This window comes from Dendrobates tinctorius, unplaced genomic scaffold, assembly GCF_039654945.1.
Source record: "Dendrobates tinctorius isolate UK_male_01 unplaced genomic scaffold, ASM3965494v1 ptg000049l, whole genome shotgun sequence".
NCBI classification, from domain to species: domain Eukaryota; kingdom Metazoa; phylum Chordata; class Amphibia; order Anura; family Dendrobatidae; genus Dendrobates; species Dendrobates tinctorius.
In genome coordinates this window covers 20,669,497-20,690,912 of record NW_027361717.1, presented here as the reverse complement: position 1 = coordinate 20,690,912, position 21,416 = coordinate 20,669,497, and the positions used below count along the sequence as shown (strand labels likewise).

The window sequence follows — 21,416 nt, the reverse complement described above, 5'->3', positions numbered from 1 at the left end:
GTACACTTTTGGACAGTGGACACTTGTGGATTGTGTGCGGCCCACTGATATCTGAGCGCTATGTGACACGCTCGATGGCACAGCTGCCTGTGACCAAAGTGACGAGAGGATAATGGAGATTTTGAATCTCTGCGTACACTTGTGGACAGTGGACACTTGTGGATTGTGTGCGGCCCACTGATATCTGAGCCCTATGTGACACGCTCGATGGCACAGCTGCCTGTGACCAAAGTGACGAGAGGATAATGGAGATTTTGAATCTCTGCGTACACTTGTGGACAGTGGACACTTGTGGATTGTGTGCGGCCCACTGATATCTGAGCGCTATGTGACACGCTCGATGGCACAGCTGCCTGTGACCAAAGTGACGAGAGGATAATGGAGATTTTGAATCTCTGCGTACACTTTTGGACACTGGACACTTGTGGATTGTGTGCGGCCCACTGATATCTGAGCGCTATGTGACACGCTCGATGGCACAGCTGCCTGTGACCAAAGTGACGAGAGGATAATGGAGATTTTGAATCTCTGCGTACACTTTTGGACACTGGACACTTGTGGATTGTGTGCGGCCCACTGATATCTGAGCGCTATGTGACACGCTCGATGGCACAGCTGCCTGTGACCAAAGTGACGAGAGGATAATGGAGATTTTGAATCTCTGCGTACACTTGTGGACAGTGGACACTTGTGGATTGTGTGCGGCCCACTGATATCTGAGCACTATGTGACACGCTCGATGGCACAGCTGCCTGTGACCAAAGTGACGAGAGGATAAGGGAGATTGGATTGCTTTTAAAAAACAGTTTGCGGAGCAGTGGGTAAACAGCAATGCCAGCGTGTCAGGAAGCCTTAAAAGGCAGCCCAACAACCAACACCACTGATACACCACAATATAGCCTCCCCTTGCACTGCACACACAGTGACTTGTGTGTTGTGCAGGCCAAATCGCTAGCAGCAGAAGCAGTTTTTTTGTCTTCTTCCCTGCCTAACGCTCTCCCTACAGAATCAGCAGCAACCTCTCCCTATACTAAGATCGGCAGAAGTAAGATGGCGGTCGGCGTGCACGCCCTTTTATACCCCCTGTGACGCCCACCAAAGCAAGCCAATCACTTGCATGCCCTTCTGAAAGATGGTGGTGACCCGTGCCTATGTCATCACGTTGCCCACAGTGTCCGTGGATCCTGATTGGCTGAAAAAGAACGCAAAACAAACTTTTGAAATGCGACTTTGGCGCGTAAGTCACCGACCTCGTGGCCGACCTCATCCTAGGGTCGGGTTTCGTTTCATGAAATCCGACTTTGCCAAAAGTCGGCGACTTTTGAATTTTTTCGACCCGTTTCGCTCAACTCTAGTCTGTAGTGTTTTTCTGCATGCTTATTCCCAAGCAGCTGAAGTGTGTGAATGAAGAAGATAACTAACTGTGCTGCAGGACTGGGACTTCACTTGTCTATATATGTGCAAGGTGTTGGGGTGTTCACTGACTGTGACTTGGTAAACTTGGCCATGACTACCACCCTGTGCCACCTTGTTACAGGTCCACTGTGTCAAAGACAGATGCCATATCCAGTATAAATACATGTAGGAAGGGAAAAAAGAAAAGAAAAAAACAAGGAAGCCAGCTCACCAGTCTCAGTAGTAATCCACAGTTCTGTCACGCATGGAGATCAAGGGGTTGACTGAAGCAATACGTGAAGGAAGAGTCTCCAGCGTAGTAATAGTATTTTTTTTACATTTTACTATGCATAGTTAAAATCATATAATGAAAAAAATGGACAAAATAAAAAAAGCAGGCAGATGGGGTCTCTAGTGGTCTGAAACCAATGCGTTTTGACCTAGGTGGTCTTACTTCTCCAGAGACTCTTCCTTCATATATCGAGTAGAAGGAAGAGGACAAACTCACATCGTTTTAATTTGGTGGTTAGTAGGTCGTTGGTGACTGTAGTCAGGGCAGTTTCAGTGGAATGGTGCGGTCTGAAGTCAGATGGAAAGCGGTCAAAGAATGAGCAAAAGGAGAGGTGGGAGGAACAGTTCAAAATGGATGTGTTGTTCCAGTAGTTTGGAGGCATAGAGGAGAAATGATATTGGGCGATAGGTAGACACAGAGGATGGGTCAATAGTGGGCTTTTTACGGATGGGTGTGATCGAGTTATGTTTCAATCAGGATGGAAGACACCAGTTGTTAGTGACAGGTTGAAGAGGTGGGTTATGCTTGTGATGAAGACTGTGGTAAAGTTTGGAATGAGGTGGGAATTTATTGTGTCAAGTTCACAGGTGATGAGGCAATGTATTCAGCTGAGATGAGAAGAGAGGGAGGGGGAACTGGTGAACGCAGTAAAAAATTGAAAGTACTAAGTAAATAGCTGTTTAGGGTTGTAAGACAAGTATGATATGAGGGATGAGGAGTCAGTTTGTTTTGTTACAGTCAGAATTTTCACAGCATTTTTACAACTGACATAAAGCACTTTTACAACTTCTGTTACTGGATGGGTAACTCCTAACTTTGGCCACCGTACAATGGTACACTTTGTAGATGAGGGCCAGAAAGAACAATAGATGGCAAGCGCTGCATAAAGTGGCCTCTGCTCCTCTTCCTCCACCTTAACATCACACACAGTACAGTCCTCAGTGGTGGAACCCAATTAACCTTTTTTCCCCCACATCACAACTCTCCAGCGCCCAACTGACTGTTGGGAACCACAGATTGCTGAGTCTGCAGAGCTCTTCACACACTGTATGCCATGGGCATAGGAAGTGTACTCTAAAGATTCACAGAGTCAAGAGGAGGAAATCATCTGCACTGATGGCCAAATTTTTTCTCACTTTGATCCATGGTCAGACAAAGTTTTGTCCGAGTATAAACCAAACCCTCGTCAACAGACATTAAGCCCGTTGGGTGAAGGTGATCCATTTGTGAAGAGACTCAGATATTTGAGGCGCCCATGGACTGTATTATGCTGTCAAGGCAGGAAGAGGAGGAGGATGACTCTCAGGGCGAGGAGTGGGAGAACAGAGAGAATGATGATGAGGTTGTAGCTCACACTTGGTGTAAACCCAGAGGCATGCAGCTGAGTAGCTCAGCAGAGTAGAAGGAGGAAGACGAGGAGGTTACATGGACACAGAGTTATGCAACTGTAGGAGGAAGGGCCCCCGCCACGTGTCCGGGCCGGAACCAAGGGGGCCATCATCAAGGTTCCTAGGGGGTCTGTTTCAGGGGTCAGAATTAGGGGACGGACCACAGAGACTTCCAGAACAGTTGGGTGGGGGAGGAGCTTATACAAAGGGGGCAGAGGACGCCAGCCAGAGTAAGTCAACAGATCGGGAGAGGAGAAGCAGGAGACCTAGAGGGCGCCAGGGACCCAGAGCCTCCAGCAGCAACCAGGGAGGAGGACAGCGACGGGAGAGACAGGAGAGAGACTCACGGTGGACCGCAGGGAGACGGCACAGAGCCGACTGACAGAGGACCACCGCTTCAGTCCTGCCCGCGGCTGCGGCCTGCCCGCTGCCGCCCACGGCCATTGCCACTTCACTCCAGCCCGCGGCTGCGGCCTGCCCGCTGCTGCCCGCGGCCATTGCTGCCTCACTCTAGCTCGCTGCTGCGGCCTGCCCGCTGCTGCCCACGGCCGTTGCCGCTCCACTCCAGCCCGCAGCTGTGGCCTGCTCGCTGCTGCCTGCGGCCACCACCGCCCCGCTTCAGTCCGCAGTTGGGGCCTGCCTGTCGCCATCCGCGGGTCTCCTAGTACAGCCTCAGGGTGCGCCGGTGGCCTACCAGCCGCCACTCAGCATCGCCACTGCCCGTCCCTGTTCAGGGGCTGCGGCCTCCACTCTCCCACTTTCAGGCGGTATCCCGCTGCCTCCACTGGGGGACATTCCACTAAAGAACTCTCCTAGGGCCTGTTGTGTCCCTGCCTCGCCTGGGCGTAGGAACGCCCGAAGTCTTCGCCAGATCCTTGGCGGCTGGGCCCAGCGGCTGCGACGCCGAAGCACCTTCGAACAGCATGCCGTTGGACGTCAGGATGGCTAAGTGACACATAGTAACTAAGGACACGTAGTCAGCCATACCGCTGCCCTATAGTGACCGGCTTTTGCCGAGTTAGTCGTGTTTGCATTATCAGTGTTTTCTTGTATTTGGTCCCTGCGAGGACAATTGTTGTTATCTTGTTTGGTTGCTTGGGATAGCCCTATCGGCATCTATATATATAAAAGATACTACCTAAAGTTCAATCCGTCTCACGTCTCGTCACTGCATCCCACGTACCTGCCATTACCACACAACCACGCCAACCAATGTATCCTGAGGCTAAACTCTGGCAGTGGACAACAGCATTCGCAGTTCTGCAGTTGGCTATCTTGAGTTTTTTTTTCAGGCCAGCAAAAATCTAAAAATCATGCTATCTGTCAACTTTTTTAAAAACAACCTAGTAGAGTAAAAAAAGAAATAATTTCAGTACTACTAGCATGACATGGCACATGCACAGTCAACATGTGTTAATCTGGGAATGTCATTGTGCTAAAATGCAGACTAGTGGGTCTTGCCAACCACCATCCACCCCATCAACCACATGTTCTGATTCTTTCTCCTCCCTTACCATGGCAAGTGTTGTCACACAGGTCTCCGGCCAAAGAACCTCCACTTGTTTACCCCCTACAGTTGGGGTAAATGAGTGCCTGTCAGGGGGACAGAAAACAAGGGGAGAAAACAAGGGGAACTGCTACCTTGGATCTAATACTTATAAACAGGGAGGAAATGGTTGAGGAGGTAAAAGTGGCTGGGACCCTAGGAGGTAGCGACCATGCTATTTTAGAATTTTGGATAACTAGAGGAGGAAGACCTGTGAAGACTCAGACGTCAAGGTTAGATTTCAGAAAAGCAGATTTTAAGGGATTCAGAAAGAGAATTGGAGGGATCCAATGGCTGGATATCCTTAAAGACAAAAATGTCCAGGAAGGATGGGAAATCTTGAAAAATGAAATTCTCAAAGCACAATTGTTAACAATTCTGAAAAGAGGGAAGAATAGGAAGCATTTAAGGAAATCAGGATGGATGAACACAGAACTTAAGCACATGCTAAAAAGGAAGAAAAAAATGTTTATAAAATGGAAAGACGGAGGCATATCTAAAGAAGAATATAATGCTGTCTGCAGAACCTGCAGGACACAAATCAGATTAGCTAAAGCTGAAAATGAATTGAGGCTTGCAAGATATGTCAAAAGCAATAATAAAGGATTTTGGGGATATGTCAAAAGTAAAAGAAAAGTCAAAGATGCTATAGGATTTTTACAGGATGAAAATGATGAAATGGTAAGACAGGATGTTGAGAAGGCCGAACTTTTAAATTCCTATTTTGCATCTGTTTTCTCTCAGAAAGGAAATGTAGCATCAACTGTTCGTCACTGTCCTATTAAGGGAACAGAAGAATCCAGGATATCTATAAACAGAAAGAGGGTGAGGAAACACTTAGCTAACCTAAATGAATTCAAGTCTCCAGGTCCAGATGAATTACACCCCAGAGTACTGAAGGAGATAGCAGAAGAAATTTTTGAACCCCTCTCCATAATCTTTGAAAATTAATGGAGAACAGGAGAAGTACCAGAAGACTGGAGAAGAGCAAATGTTGTTCCTATCTTCAAAAAGGGGAAGAAGGTGGACCCAGGCAACTATAGGCCGGTGAGTCTGACTTCTATACCAGGAAAGATCTTTGAACAAATTATTAAACAACATATATGTCAGTAACTGGATAAGAATGACGTGATTAAACAGAGTCAGCATGGGTTTGTAACTAATAAGTCATGTCAGACTAACTTAATTTCCTTCTATGACGGAATCACTGATTGGGTGGATCAAGGAAATGCTGTAGATATAGTATATCTTGACTTCAACAAAGCATTTGACAAAGTATCTCATACAATCCTTACTGAAAAAATGACTAAGTAGATATAGTATATCTTGACTTCAGCAAAGCATTTGACAAAGTATCTCATACAATCCTTACTGAAAAAATGACTAAGTATGAAATGGACAAGGCAACTGTTAGGTGGATTCATAACTGGCTTAGTGATCGGACCCAAAGAGTGGTCGTAAATGGCTGCACATCCAGTTGGAAGAATGTCTCAAGTGGGGTACCACAGGGCTCTGCCCTGGGCCCTGTATAGTTCAACATCTTTATCAATGTTTTAGATGAAGGGATTGAGGGTAAACTGATTAAATTTGCTGATGACACAAAGCTAGGAGGGATAGCTAATACTAGAGAAGAGAGAGGATTCAAAAAGATATAAATAAACTGGAGCAGTGGGCAGCAACTAACAGAATGGTTTTTAACAGGGAAAAATGCAAAGTACTACATCTGGGCAATAAAAATGAAAAAAGCATATACAGAATGGGAGGAATGGGGCTAAGCAACAGCACATGTGAAAAAGACTTGGGTATACTAATAGATCACAGACTGAATATGAGTCAACAGTGTGATGCAGCAGCAAAAAAGGCAAATGCAATTCTAGGATGTATTAACAGAAGCATACAGTCTAGATCACGTGAAGTCGTTATTTCCCTCTACTCCTCTTTTGTCAGACCTCATCTGGAATATTGTGTCTAGTTTTGGGCACCACATTTTAAAAAAGACATCAACAAACTGGAGCAAGTTCAGAAAAGAGCGACCAGAATGGTGACCGGTCTGCAAACCCTGTCTTATGAGGAAAGGTTGCAGGATTTAGGAATGTTTAGTTTGCAAAAGAGAAGACTGAGAGGAGACTTAATAGCTGTCTACAAATATCTAAAGGGCTGTCACATTGTAGAAGGATCAACTTTATTCTCATTTGCACAAGGAAAGACTAGAAGCAATGGGACGAAACTGAATGGGAGGAGACACAGATTAGATATTAGAAAAAACTTTTTGACAGTTAGAGTGATCAATGGGTGGAACAAGCTGCCACAAGAAGTGGTGAGTTCTCCTTCAATGGAAGTCTTCAAACAGAGGCTGGACAGACATCTGACTGGGATGATTTAGCGAATCCTGCTTTGAGCAGGGGGTTGGACCAGATGGCCCAGGAGGTCCCTTCCAACTCTACGATTCTATGATTTTATGATATTTAATTGGACATGCCTGCTATTTTTGACCGATCTTACATACCAAGCACACCCCATCTTTCTCAATCCACTGTAATATCCCTGCCTGCACCTCTCTCACAGTCCAGCAGCTTGTCATGTTCACCCTACTCCACCCTGTGTCAGCACAGCAACAAACCCTTATTTGTGCAGTTGTGCTCACGTAAAAGATTCTTTACTCCTAAACATGGCAAAGTTAACAGCTTGAATTTCACCATCTTCAATCTACACCACAATTTTTGGTTAAAAGTAACATTTATAACATTCTGCATATGAAAAAGGGATCTCCACTAAACTAATAGACAAGGGATTGGATAAATAAACTACTAAACTGCTTGGGTTGGAGAAGTAAACTAGCACACACCAGGGGATGGAGAACTAAAGCAGTAGACACCATTGTGTCACTAGACGCCAAGTCTTAGAATCCCTAGGGCTTGCTGAACAAACCTCTGTATGTAACAGTTTCTGCAGTGCTTCTGCCTGCTCCACCTTCTCTATGGCCCGCACCTGCGCCCTCAAGCTCTGCCTTAATTAAACACACGTTCCAACCCTGCAGAGAGGATCCTTCCCCCACCTTTGTACTGCGCTGCCAGGACTCACCGTAATCAGGCATTGTTTACAATAATATGCCTTGAAGATTGCAGTTATACAGATCAACAGTTGTGGACAGCTATCCATGCCGAGTTTGAGCAATGGCTGACTTCACTCAACCTGGAGCCTGGGAAGGCTGTGTGCAGTAATGGTGCAAACCTGGTGGTGTCTCAGTGCCAGGCCAACATTACACACGTGCCTTGCATGGTTCACATCCTTAACCTGATGGTACTGCAATTCCATTGCCACTGTCCCAGCCTGGATGCGCTTCTATAGAAACTACTGTCATGCTGACTTCCAGCATTCCACCTCAGTTGGTATAGAGATCTTTCGGATAACCGGTTAATCAGTTGATATGTCATATGACCACACCGTGGAATTAAACTCTGCTCATGTAGCAGCGACTGTGGCAGCAGTGCTGATACCTGGTGCAGGATGACATTTTTCATGGCCTGGCACAACGCAGTATGGACGCAGTGCAATTCACACTTGCGCACTGGATGCAGATGAAGGACATCTGCACCCTTCTGTATGTTTTCTTAATGGCTACTAAGATGGTTAGTGGTGATGATGCTGTCATCAGTATCCATATTACTGTCATCTACATGCTGGAGCACACTTTAAATAGTGTGGGTGAGCAGGTGGTGGTGGTGGTCCTGGAGTGAGAGGAGGAAGCAGAGGAGGATACCTTTAGGGTTAACAATGTCTATAAGTTCAGGTCTGTCATCTCACAAACATTTGCCATGGGAGGACCAAATGGAGAAGGACCATCAATAGGACGAGAAGGAAGAGGTGATGGACATGCAACAGTTAGGAGATGAAGACGATAATGATTCCCTCTATGTTGTCCGTGGTTGTCAGGAGGGGATGGAGGAAAAAAGCTTGAATGTTATAACACCACCAACACACTGTGGAGTTGGACCTCATGAAAGAGACTGACCCATGAGCGCCTTCTTGCAGCACTATCTGCAACATGATTTTTACCCATATAGTTATGATTCCAAATAATGGGAATGACTACTGGGTTGCCAGTGTGATCTAACCAAATACAAAAGTAAATTTTGCCTGTTGCTTCTTCCCCTAGAAAGGGACCCGCCCATGCTCCAGTATCAAAACATGCTGGAAGACAATCTTGACAGTGGTTTTCTCCAACACAGCAGTGAGGCACACAGTTTGAATCTCAGTCATAGCCTTCCAACCACATAAACGTTCCGTTGTCAACATAAAAACATTAGCAGTCTTACAGCACTGTAGTCCTGTGTTGCAACCCCACCAAGGACAGCATCTGCAAAGAGTTTGTATGTTCTACCTGTGTTTGCCAGGGTTTACTCCAAGTAATAATTTTTCTACCCACACTACAAAGACATACAGATAGTAAATTTAGATTGTGAGTTCCAATGATGACAGTTCCAGTAATGTCTGTAAAGCGAATGTTGAATTATTGGCGCTATATAAGTGATAAAACCCCCCCAAAAATTGAAAGTGATGCTCAGCCACACTCAGGTGACACACATATCTGTTTCGTAGATTACTATTGTCAGAAAAATGTAAGGATAGTAACATGGGTAGTTAACTCAAAGACATTGGAGGACTGCCGGTATCGAAGGCCTACTGCTACAGGCAACACACATGAAGGAGACCCAATGCAGAATCTACACATTTACAAAAAATAGTGTCAGACACTAACAAAGTGGCATCAATTTTACCACAGTATAAATAGCATAATAGGGACCGACAGGTCTTCAACTATACCCAACCCAGCAGATGGACATGCAAGCAGGACTGTTCACATTTCCACAAATTATTGTTAACATCTCCAGCAGCAACGGCAGGCACATAAGCCCTACTAAAGATATCAGAGACTGCAATTATGCAAGAACAATGCAGCACACTATAACCTACAACATGCAGTATCAAAAGTTGTCAGTTTTCTTTGGATAGGACACCTCAAACCAGGGGGCCCCCTCCATCATTTGCAGCCCCACTTTATCATTTCCAGCACCCCCTCCATCATTTGCAGCCCTCTCCATCATTTCCAGCACCCCCTCCATCATTTGCAGCCCTCTCCATCATTTCCAGCACCCCCTCCATCATTTGCAGCCCTCTCCATCATTTCCAACACCCCCTCCATCATTTGCAGGCCCCTCCATCATTTCAAGCACCCCCTCCATCATTTCCAGCACTCGCTCCATCATTTGCAGGCCCCCTCCATCATTTCCAGCACCCCCTCCATCATTCGCAGCCCCCTGCATCATTTGCAGCCCCCTCCATCATTTCCAGCACCCGCTCCATCATTTCCAGCACCCCTCCATCATTTCCAGCACCCGCTCCATCATTTGCAGCCCCCCTCCATTATTTGCAAATGATGGAGGAGGTGCTGCAAATGATGGAGGGGGCTGCAAACGATGGAGGGGGTGCTGGAAATGATGAAGCGGGTGCTGGAAATGATGGAGGGGGCTGCAAATGATGGAGGGGGTGCTGGAAATGATGGCACGGGTGCTGGAAATGATGGAGGGGGTGCTGGAAATGATGGAGCAGGCCAGCAAATGATGGAGGGGGTGCTGGAAATGATGGAGGGGAGCTGGAAATGATAGAGGGGACTGCCAATGATGGAGGGGGGCTGCAGTGCAAATGATGGAGGGGGGCTGCCATTGATGGAGGTGAGTGCTGCAGTGCAAATGATGGAGGGGGTGCTGCCAATGATGATAGCGGGGCTGCTAATGATGAAGGGGGGCTACAAATGATGGAGGGGGTGCTGAAAATGATGAAAGGAGTTATGCAAATGATGGAGGGGGTGCTGCAATTTGCAAATTATGGAATGGGGCTTGCAAATGTTGGAAGGGGCTGCAAATGATGGAGGGGGGCTGCATATGATGATGTGAGGGAGGGGATAGGGGACTGCACATGAAGGAAATGTGACTGCACATGAAATGGGGGGAGAATGGGGGACTGCAAATGATGAAATGAGGGGGTAAGGGGGACTGCAAAAGATGAAGAGAGGGGGGAAGGGGGACAACGAATGATGAAGTGAGGGGGACTGCAAATGATGAAATGAGGGACGGGGACAGCAATTGAATTGAAGGTGAGGGAGAACAAATGAGGACCTGGGGGGAAGCAAATAATGAATTTTCAGGGTGATAGGAGTAAATGATGTATGGAATGTGGGGTAGAGCAGTTGATAATGAATAGAGGGTGGGAGAGAAAGACATGACAATAAATTGGGGCAGAAGGGGCATATAAATATAATGAATTGGGGGAGCAGGAGGCACATATTGGGGGACATTGAGGATGTAGTGACTGGTAATGAATTGGAGGAAGAGTACAGGGGCTAAATAATGTATATATTTATTAGGTGGGGAAATTGCTATTTATTGTTGGTGGGGGCGCAGTGGTGACTTATAATTTATATTTGGAATCGTGGATTATTATATATTAATGGTGGGTGCACGTCTGTATTTAGATGTGTAGTGTAGAAGAAAGGGGAAAAATGGGGAATGTGCTCTGGAAGCCGTGCTCAAGGTAACTTTGTGTTATTTTATGCAGAGACGAGTCCTGGCTGAAAGAACTGATGGCAGTCTGCCCTGCATAAAAAAGAAAAGCAAAGACGAGGGACATCAGCTGGAGACGTCACTGGTGAGTCAGTGTGCTACCTGTACACTGACACTATACACTATAACCTGTTCACTGTGCACTATATACAGATCACCTGTGTATAATGTCACAGGTAATCAATGTATTACCTGGACACTGACACTGTATACAGAGCTCCTGTGTATAATGTCACTGGTGAGCTCTGTATTACCTGTACACTATATACAAAGCTCCTGTGTATAATGGCATTAGTGTTGTGTAATTTTTTATTAATGATCTGTATTGTAGTCATCGGTCACTATATGGTGCTAGTATGTGATCTGGTTATGGTGTGGTGGTATTTCTCCCTGTATGCGGTATTATTTGGCACTATGTGATGGTAATATGTGGTCTGGTCATGGTATGGAGGTATTTGTTCCTTATATATGGTATTATTCGCTCGCTATGTGGTGGTAATATATGGTCTGGTCATGCTGTGACAGTTTTTGTCCCTTGTATGTGGTATTAATGGTCATTCTAAAAAATATATGCGACTCATTCCCTTAAAGAAAAATAAATAAAAATAAACCTAAAAAGAGTATTGGATATTTTAGGAAATGTTTAATAAGTAAGGGTAGAATATGGCCCAGCCAAAAGAGTCTACCTTGTTGTGGTGGTGGCTTAAAAATTCTTTTGGCCAAAACAAAAGCTGCTGGTTATGTATGTGATCTGGTGTTTGCTGGGAACTGTTAATAGATTGGTGAGGACGTGGTGTAGAAGATGAGTTTTTCCAAGAGCGGGTGGTGGGACTGTGGCAGGCTCGAGGTGTGGAGGCAGAACTGGGGTGGAGCCTGGGTGGAGTCTCAAGGGGTCCCGAAAATTTTGCCTGTATGGGGCCCCGAAATTCCTAGTGGCAGCCCTGACTGTAATCATGTATGTGTTCTGCAGGACTGGTATCTACCAAAATAGGGTTCCGGTAAGGTGGGACTAGTGCTCTTTTTAGTAGCTTTTGTTTTTTTATTTATTTAGTAACAGCTTAATGTGTTTCGGTCATTATGTAGTAGAAGGTGTATGGTGGTGTCATTGGTCTGATTAGAGTGTTTTGTTATGTAGAGGTAATGGTCATATTATATTATGTATTCACGGTGTTGCGGTGATAGTAGTGGGCATTGTGCAGAAGTATTATTTTGGCCTTTTATAGTAGTAATATTGATCATATTGGTCTTTGCAGTGTGTGTTTTTGGGTAGCAACAGTGGTATAAAGTTAATTATATATACATGCTATTTTAAATGGCTAAAGGTTGGTCTTATGGGGAGACATGCTTTTTGGGGCTTGGGCCCTTGAGCTTTAAGGACCCTGGCAACGCCCCTTCCATATTGTGTGTTTAAATGTCTGTGTTTCTGGAGTTGTATGTTTGTAAGTAAGCTCAATTATGGTACCATATCTAAGCAGTAACCTTGGTTCTGATACTGTATTGATGTAGTAATCTAGATTCTGGTGCAATATGTATGCCATAAGCTTGGTTCTGTTTCTGTATCTTGTAGTAGACATAGTAAGCTCTGTTCTGCTTCCTTATCTCTCTAGTAAGCTCGGTTCTGCTCCCATATCTCTGGAGTAAGCTCCTTTCTGCTCCCATATCTCTGGAGTAAGCTCCATTCTGCTCCCATATCTCTGGAGTAAGTTCGATTCAGCTCCTATATCTCTGTAGTAAGCTCGGTTCTGCTCCCTTATCTCTGTTGTAAACTCGGTTCTGCTCCCTTATCTCTGTAGTAAGCTCGGTTCTGCTCCCTTATCTCTGTTGTAAACTCGGTTCTGCTCCCTTATCTCTGTAGTAAGCTCGGTTCTGCTCCCTTATCTCTGTAGTAAGCTCCGTTCTGCTCCCTTATCTCTGTAGTAAGCTCGGTTCTGCTCCTTTATTTCTGTAGTAAGCTCGGTTCTGCTTCCATAGCTCTGTAGTAAGCTCGGTTCTGCTTCCATACCTCTGTAGTCAGCTTCCTTCTATTACAGTATCGATGTAGGCAGCAAGCTTGGTTCTGCTCCCATATCTCTGTAGTAAGCTCGGTTCTACTCCTTTATTTCTGTAGTAAGCTTGGATCTGCTTCCATAGCTCTGTAGTAAGCTCTGTTCTGTTCCCATATCTCTGTAGTAAGCTCGGTTCTGCTTCCATATCTCTGTAGGTAGCTTGCTTCTGTTACAGTATCTATGTAGGCAGCAAGCTTGGTTCTGCTCCCATATCTCTGTAGTAAGCTCTGTTCTGCTCCCATATCTCTGTAGTAAGCTCCGCTCTTTTCCCATTTCTCTGTAGTAAGCTTGGTTCTGCTCCCACATCTCTGTAGTAAGCTCCAGTCAGTTTCCTTGTCTACGTAGCAATCTTGGTTCCGGTCTCGTGTCTATGTAGTCAGCTTGCTTCTGTTACAGTATCTATGTAGGAAGCAAACTTAGTTCTGCTCCCATATATATGCAGCTAGCTCCGTTCTGTTCCCATATCTATGTACCAGCCTGCTATTAAAGCCTGTTATCTCTGCTGCTTTAATGCAGCGGCCAGAGATAAGCAGGGCAAAAGCACCGCAACTGGAGGGCCACCAAGCCTAATCCAGCTTCCTCCATGACCTCGCTTTTTCCCAGTCATTTTGCTCAGATAGTGTGCTGGGAGCACACTATTGGCAACTAAAAATAGGCATTTTGCTCTTCTGCAACCTCTGCACACAGCTAAATTTCAGCGGCACAAAATTAGAATGTGAAATATGGCGTGATTAATCACATTACTCACCACAGAAAGTATTGTTTAAGTGTCAATTAGGACTGTATGACAAAGAAAATCTGCTCCAAAAAATTTCAAAGTGAGTTGTCCCCTACTGTATGACATTAGTAACAGATTTTTTTTTTGTTTTTTTTTTTTGTGTGGTTGAGGCCTGTATAACATTTACTAAATGCTACAAAATATTTCAAAGTGACATGTCCCCTACTGTATAACATTAGTAACAAAATAATTTTTTTTGGCCTGTCGATAAGGCCTGTAAAACATTGACTAGATGCTCCAAACAATTTCAAAGTGAGATGTCCACAACTGTATGATGTTAGTAACAGAAGACGTTTTTGGGGCTTGTCGATGAGGCCTGTATAACATTGACTAGATGCTTAAAACAATTTCAAACTGAGATCTCCCCTTCTGTATTCAGTTAGTAACATAAAATAAATTTTTTTTAGTGTGGATGAGGCCTGTATAATCTAGAATATTGTCCGTGGTGTTGGCACGACCTCTTTCCTACAGTTGATGCTGGTAAAGGTTTGCTGGAAAGATATGGCCGAAGTGTCATTACATGAGCTGATCAGGAAAAGGGCCATCATGACGGCAGGATTGGGAACATACAACAGGATCAATAAAAGGGCGGCTATGGGAAGTACTGTAAGGAGGTGGCGGGGACCCTCAGTTGCCCCCCTCTCTCTCATGTGGTGGGCCCGTACATCTTATGTGGTACTCGGATGGTGTACCCGTTTAGTAATGTCTGTATTTCTTAATGCCTTGTATATTAATGTATTGCCCTTCTATCCCTATGTTATGACTTGTGTTAACTCGTAATGTAATGTATGTGGTGTGTTTGTAATGTTTGATAATGTTCACTATGGTATTTGCCTGTATGTTAGAGACAGGGACAGAAGGGGTTAACCCAGGGGGTTAGGTTAACAGCCCCAAAAAGGAGCAGGAAGTTCCTGCTCCTCAGTTGGAGCCGAGGCAGGCTTGCATACTGCAGGACATGCTCCCCTGTGGGGGGTTAACCAAACTCCAGGAGGGGTAAAGACTGCTTCCCTGGTCCCATGGGCAGAGAAAAGGGGACCGGGACTAAATAGTTCCCCGCTGAGGACTATAAGTGTCCAGGAATCGGCTAAAGGACTGTGACTGTCGTCACGGCTGTCTTTGCTGCCGCAGTTGCTGCTGCCGCTAATTCAGCAGCAGAAGAACTTAGGGAAAGAGCAGGAAGAATAATTGATTTGCTGCAATTACCTTTTGTCTTCCTTCTTCTACTTATTACTACCTCCTCTACGCATTCAGTAGAAAGTTATCCCTTTTGGAGTTTAACTGAGTCCCTGGATCCTGTTTGCCTGTTCTGCAGCGACTGCTGAGAAGAGGTAATTTGGGTTATATCTGTCCTGTCTGTTTCATGTGCAAGGGGCCAGGGTGCTTGCTGACTGCTCAGTGGACTCTTTTCGTGGACCGTAGCTTTAAGTGACTCGGCTAGGACTACCCCCCTGTGCCACCTTGTTACATTTGGCATAATTGGCAGGATCCGACCTTAGCAGCCTTGCCACCTAAAGACTGATGGAGAGGATTCCTGGGACGTGTGATTTAGAAATGTTGTCCACCATGAAAGAATTGAAGATGGCAGCCGACAGTGATTTTGAGGTGTTCACTGTGAAAGAATTGAAGATGGCGGCTGATAATGACTTTGTGATGTTGACCGCCGTGACACAGGCAAAGATGGCGGATGTTGCTGATTTAAAGATGGCGCTGACTGCTACCAAGAAGATGGAAGCCGTTGGCGCAAAAAGGAGAAATATTGCCGCCTTCAGTGGGCATCATGGAGGAGATTTGGCACCAGGAGAGAGAAGGTTGTGCCTCCCTGTGAAAAAGGCCCACCCTTAATGGGTGCGGGGGAAGAAGACGTCCCCACCCATGCAGCCAAACCCAAAGAAACGGGTGGAACAGACAAGTGTGACCCTGCCCACTAATGGGTGGAACCAAGCTGCGCAAGACGGCGTGTCCTGAAGGTAGACACCATTTCTTACTGAAATGGAAAGACGGAGCATGTCGTTCTGCGGCGGAATCGGCTACCAGGACAGGAGGAGATCCGTGGCCTGGGCGGAGACGGGCCTACACTTCGAGGCCTAGTGGTCGGAGGGCCTCGTGGAGTGGCATCCCTTTCGGCGTTCGGACAAGCGGCCAGTGGAGAACAAGGAGCCTGTGGAATTGCAGGAGCCGGAACTGGAAGGAGTTCAGAGGACATTTGAAGCTGACATGAGAGGGATCGTTGCGGCCGTCGTCACCGACTTTGTGTATGGGGTTTCTGTCCTAGCACCCTACTGCACCGGCCGCTGCTCCCTCACCTCTTGTGGCCCCGCCACCATCCCCAGTCTTGCCCTGTCTCCTGGCTCCGCCATCGACCCAGACGCTGGTGGCGTCTGGTTCCTGTCGGCCCGCACCTGCCCTGCCCAGCGCCAGCAGCATGTATGTGGAAGAGCCCCGGACACCCTTGGCAGGAGAGGCCCAGTGGATACTCCGTGTGATCCAGGAGAAGAAGCGGCAAGAGCGCTGTGTTGTTAAAGAGTTACAGCGCCCCGGCGGGGGTGCCACCGCTGGCTGAATGACCAGTGGCATGGTCCGATACCTGGATATCAAAAAGGGATGTGGCTTCATTCAAGAGACCAACACTGGAGAAAAGATCTATGAAATTCCAGGTCCCTTACTTTCCATGTGCCCCTGCAGATGGGGGACCGTGTAGCCTTTGTAAATGAACAAGGACCTCGAGGGCCATATGCTGTGGCCGTACGCATGGCCTCCGACCGGGAGACAAGCCCACCTCGGTGGGATGAATGGCCGGTTGCCGTAGCCGTAGATCCCTCAGATGTGCAGGAGAGTGCGGTGCCAGGACGTATTGAGTCAGCCGCCAATGTGGAAGCAGAGCCGGAAGCTCTGGGAGCCGCAGGACCACCGCTGGAGGGTGAGCGGAGCTGAAAGAACAGATCCCTCAGATGTGCAGGAGAGCAGTGCCAGGACGTATTGAGTCAGCCCCCAATGTGGGAGCAGAGCCGGAAGATCTGGGAGCCGCAGGACCACCGCTGGAGGATGAGCAGAGCCAAAGGAACAGTGGGGATGCCTCCTCCTCCAGCAGATCCTCATCCCACATGTATATAGTTGTGCAGGGTCTGCATGCGGCCCATTACACTAACTAGCAGCCGCGCATAGACTGAAGCGGCCCCTTTAAAATTTTGTGTGGTGTTGGATGCACCTGTGGAAAGGTACCAGGGACTGTTCAGTGTTCCTGAAGAGGGCAGGGAGCCCAATATGGCGCCCAAAGGATGGACGTGTCAGTGGTGGCCGATGCAGTCACATTAGACCAAAGTTAACTCTCCCCTCCTCCCTGATTTCAATTGCACTTGTTGTGACTTCCCTGCTGGACCACGGGGTTGTAACCCCATGAGGTTTATTTATGGTGGGCTCTGTGTGCGGCTGAAGAACTGAACTGTGTTGCCCTGGACTTTGCCCCATTTCTGCCCCTGGACTAGCCCCATGTAATATGCATCCCACCACCGTCAAAAAGTCCGTGGCCCTCTCAAAGGAGGGAGCAGGAGAGTGCCATCAGGAGAACCCGAGGGTCGAGCCTGGTTAAAAACTGTGTGCTAAGTTTCCCATCGGGCCGACATACTGGCTTTAATGGTCCCAGGAGTAAGGGGACCAGGGTCACGTGGACCAGCTTTACAAGAGACTAGGACTCTCTTTCTGAAAGTTTTTGTGCTGAAGTTTTTATATATGTGTCATTTTAGTTCTATAGGTGCTGTTATGGCTGGGGATGGCCATGTTTTAGGAGGGAGGGGTGTAAGGAGTTGGTGGTGACCCAGTCATATGCTCCCCCCTCATGTGTTGGGCCCGTACATCTTATGTGGTACCCGGACAGTGTACCCGTTTAGTAATGTCTGTATTTCTTATGCCTTGTGTATTAATATATTGCCCTTCTATCCCTATATTATGACGTGTTAACTCGTAATGTATGTGCTGTGTTATTAATTTTTGATAATGTTCACTATGGTATTTGCCTGTATGCTAGAGACAGGGACAACCCTCAGTTCCTGCTCCTCAGTTGGAGCCGAGGCAGGCTTGCCTACGGCAGGACATGCTCCCCTGTGGGGAGCTGACCAAACCCCAGTAGGGGTAAAGACTGCTGCCCCGGACCAAAGAAACGGGCACTGGGACTGCATAGTGCCCCACCGAGGACTATAAGTGTCCAGGAATCAGCTAAAGGACTGTGACTGTCGCTGCGGCTGTCATTGCTGCCGCCATTGCTGCTACCGCTGACTCAGCAGCAGAAGAACTTAGGGAAAGAGCAGGAAGGTTGATTGATTTGTTGCAATTACATTTTTCTTCCTTCTACTTATTACTACCTCCTTTACGCATTTCTTAATAAATTATCCCTGTTGGATTTTAACTGAGTCCCTAGATCCTTTTTACCTATGCTGCAGCGACTGTGAAGAAGAGATAATTCGTCTGGGTTATATGTGTCCTGTCTGTTTCATGTGCAAAGGGCTGAAGTGCTCGCTGACTGTTTGATCACTGGACTCTGTTCGTGGACTGTAGCTTTTAGTGTCTCGGCTAGGACTACCACCCCATACCACCTTGTTACAGTACTAGATCCAGGATCCAACCTACAATGATTACTCATTTACCCAACACCAATTACCTGAGAGCGCTTGTAGCTCGTCAGAAGATAGGTGTAACAGATGCGCGTCTCAAGCTAGGTATAAAAGATGCCATGAGAAACTGGATGCCAAAGAAGCACGTAATCTAGTAGATAGGCTCAAATCATTTTCAAACTCAGATCTCAGCTGCTGTATCACTTTTGTAAAAAAATAAAATAAATTAATGTGCAACAGCTCTGCACACAGAACAATTTCAACGCCACTAAATGAAAAGGTTGGATATAGCGGGCTGTATCACGTTTATCAACAGAAAAAAATAAATATTTTAATGTGCTAGAGGTCTGCAGACAGGTTCATATCACTGCTACAACATGACAATGTGGTATACGCGGGCTGTATCACATTCAGCAACAGAAAATATATATATTTTTTTAATGCACGTTAGGTCTGCACACAGGTTCATATCACTGCCACAGCATTACAATGTGGGATACAGCAAGCTGTTTCACATTTAGCAACAGAAAAAACTAATTTTTTTTGTAATGCGCCTTAGGTCTGCAGACAGTTTCATATCACCACAGCAATAAATGACAAGGTGGGATACAGTAGGCTGTTTCACATTTAGCTAGAGAAAAAATATTAATTAGAATGTTATACTCATGCATGAGCAGTGTACAACACACTTGTAGGACATGTGTCCTGTTGGCTTTGTCTGTGGACCTCAGTAATGGCCAAAAAAAAAAGTGCTGGAAGTTAAATTTAACAGCCACACTGGACACTTGCTAGCTACACTATCTGACTGACATACAACCACCTAACTAACTAGCTAAAATCTTGCTGCTAACAGTGACAGCGTCAGGAGCAGTCTCTCTGCACTGTCACAGTGTCAAAATGGCGCTAAAACAAGATGTCAGCGATTTATATGGAGAGGGACTTGTGATTTCAGCAGCCAATGACACAAGCCGTTGTGTCAGGAAATTGTGGGTGTTTCCTGCACCCTAATTGGCTAGCCGCAATGTGCACACATAAAGTTAGAGGAAAAAAGTAACTGCTTAAAAAAACGCAGCGCCTCTGAGCTCTTCAAAACACCTTCTCTCATTAAACATGTACCAAATGCTCATGATACACCACCATTAGGCTATGTGCACACGTACCGGAACTCTCGCGGAAATTACCGCGAGAATTCCGGAATTCCATTCCGCGGGAAAATCGCATTTTAAATTCCCGCGATTTTCCCGCGGAAAAACTAGCATTTTGCAAGCGTAATTAGCTTGCAAAATGCTAGCGTTTTCCGAGCGATCTGTAGCATCGCTTGGAGAACTGATTGACAGGTTGGTCACACTCGTCAAACATAGTGTTTGACGAGTGCGACCAACTTTTTACTATTGAGGCCCCCTATGCGGCATCAGTAGTAAAAGATAGAATGTAAAAAAAAATAAAAAATGGTGTTATTCTCACCTTCCGACGTCCCACGCATCCGTTCCCAGTAATCCTTTGCGAAAATGCCCGCGATGACGTCCGTTCTCGTGGGATCGCGATGTCTCGCGGTAATTCGCGATGACGTCGCGCGAATGACCGCGAGACTTCGCGATCCCGAGAGAACTGACGCCATCACGGGCATTTTCGCAAAGGATTACTCGGACCGGGAGCGTGGAGAGAGGCGGGAAGGCTGCGTGGGACGCCGGAAGGTAAGAATAACAATATTTTTTATTTTAAATTCTATTTTTTACAGGGATATGGTACCCAAAGCCCGGAGGACAGTCTCCTCTCCTCCGGACCGTGGGTACCATCCACAATTGTTCTGCTTACTTTCCGCATGGTGTGCACAGCCACATGCGGGAAGTAAGCGGAACAATGCATTCCTATGGGTGCGGGATCGCCGCGATTCCGCAAATTAATGAGCATGCTGCGTTTTTTACCTCAAAGCGATTCCGCCGCGGTTAAAACCGCAGCATTAGCACAGCATTGCGGAATCCCATAGGAATGCATGGGATGCTTATTTATCGCGTTTTCGCTGCAAAATCGTGCGGTTAAAACCGCAGCGGAAACGCGAAAAAAACGCCACATGTGAACTCAGCCTTATCGTTGCTAAAGTGCTGAAAATACTTTTGTGGTAACAAATATTTTCCCACACTTTTACCTAATGTTACCGATTTTTATAAAATTTTGCTCTTGTTTCTGATCACGAATCCGAATGTGCCATATTTGTCCTGAATTTATGTTTGGTGATCGCTTTCCAAACAAATTCGCTCATCACTAATAATAACCAATAAACCCTTGCTATGACATTAAAACAAAGATAACGTCACCATAGAAAGGGAAAAAGATATAGGCTTCAATCAGACACATAACAGTTAAGTAGGTAAATGCTGTCCTCCAAATAGGCATATCAGGGTAAGAACAGTAATATACTCATCCGCAATGTTCAGCCAGCTCCATAGTGCAGGTCAACCAGACCTATAATCTTGGTCCCATATGTCAGAACCCCTTTTCTTGTCGACCCTTGTTTAAATTTACTTGACTATTTTTGAAATATTGATATATCCAATTAACATAAACCTGTGATGTTGTCTTTTTTAAACTTTCTATTAAAAGTTATATTTTAGGGGTTCATACGTTTGTGGTTTTCTGTTTTTGATTGGGACCTCAACCTTACAAGTTTTTTGGTCTTTTCTCTCAAAGTTTAAAAGGAAGTAATGGAGAGCATGTATTGTAAGTCCTTCTGTAACTTGTTAAAAAAGA

At 46.1% G+C, this 21,416-nt stretch overlaps 1 protein-coding gene across 1 annotated transcript in view; it reads left to right on the top strand.

Annotated features, from left to right (window-relative positions):
• Positions 1–21,416, top strand: part of LOC141091131 (kyphoscoliosis peptidase-like) — a 256,972-nt gene that overhangs the window by 86,206 nt on the left and 149,350 nt on the right. The window lies entirely within an intron of this gene.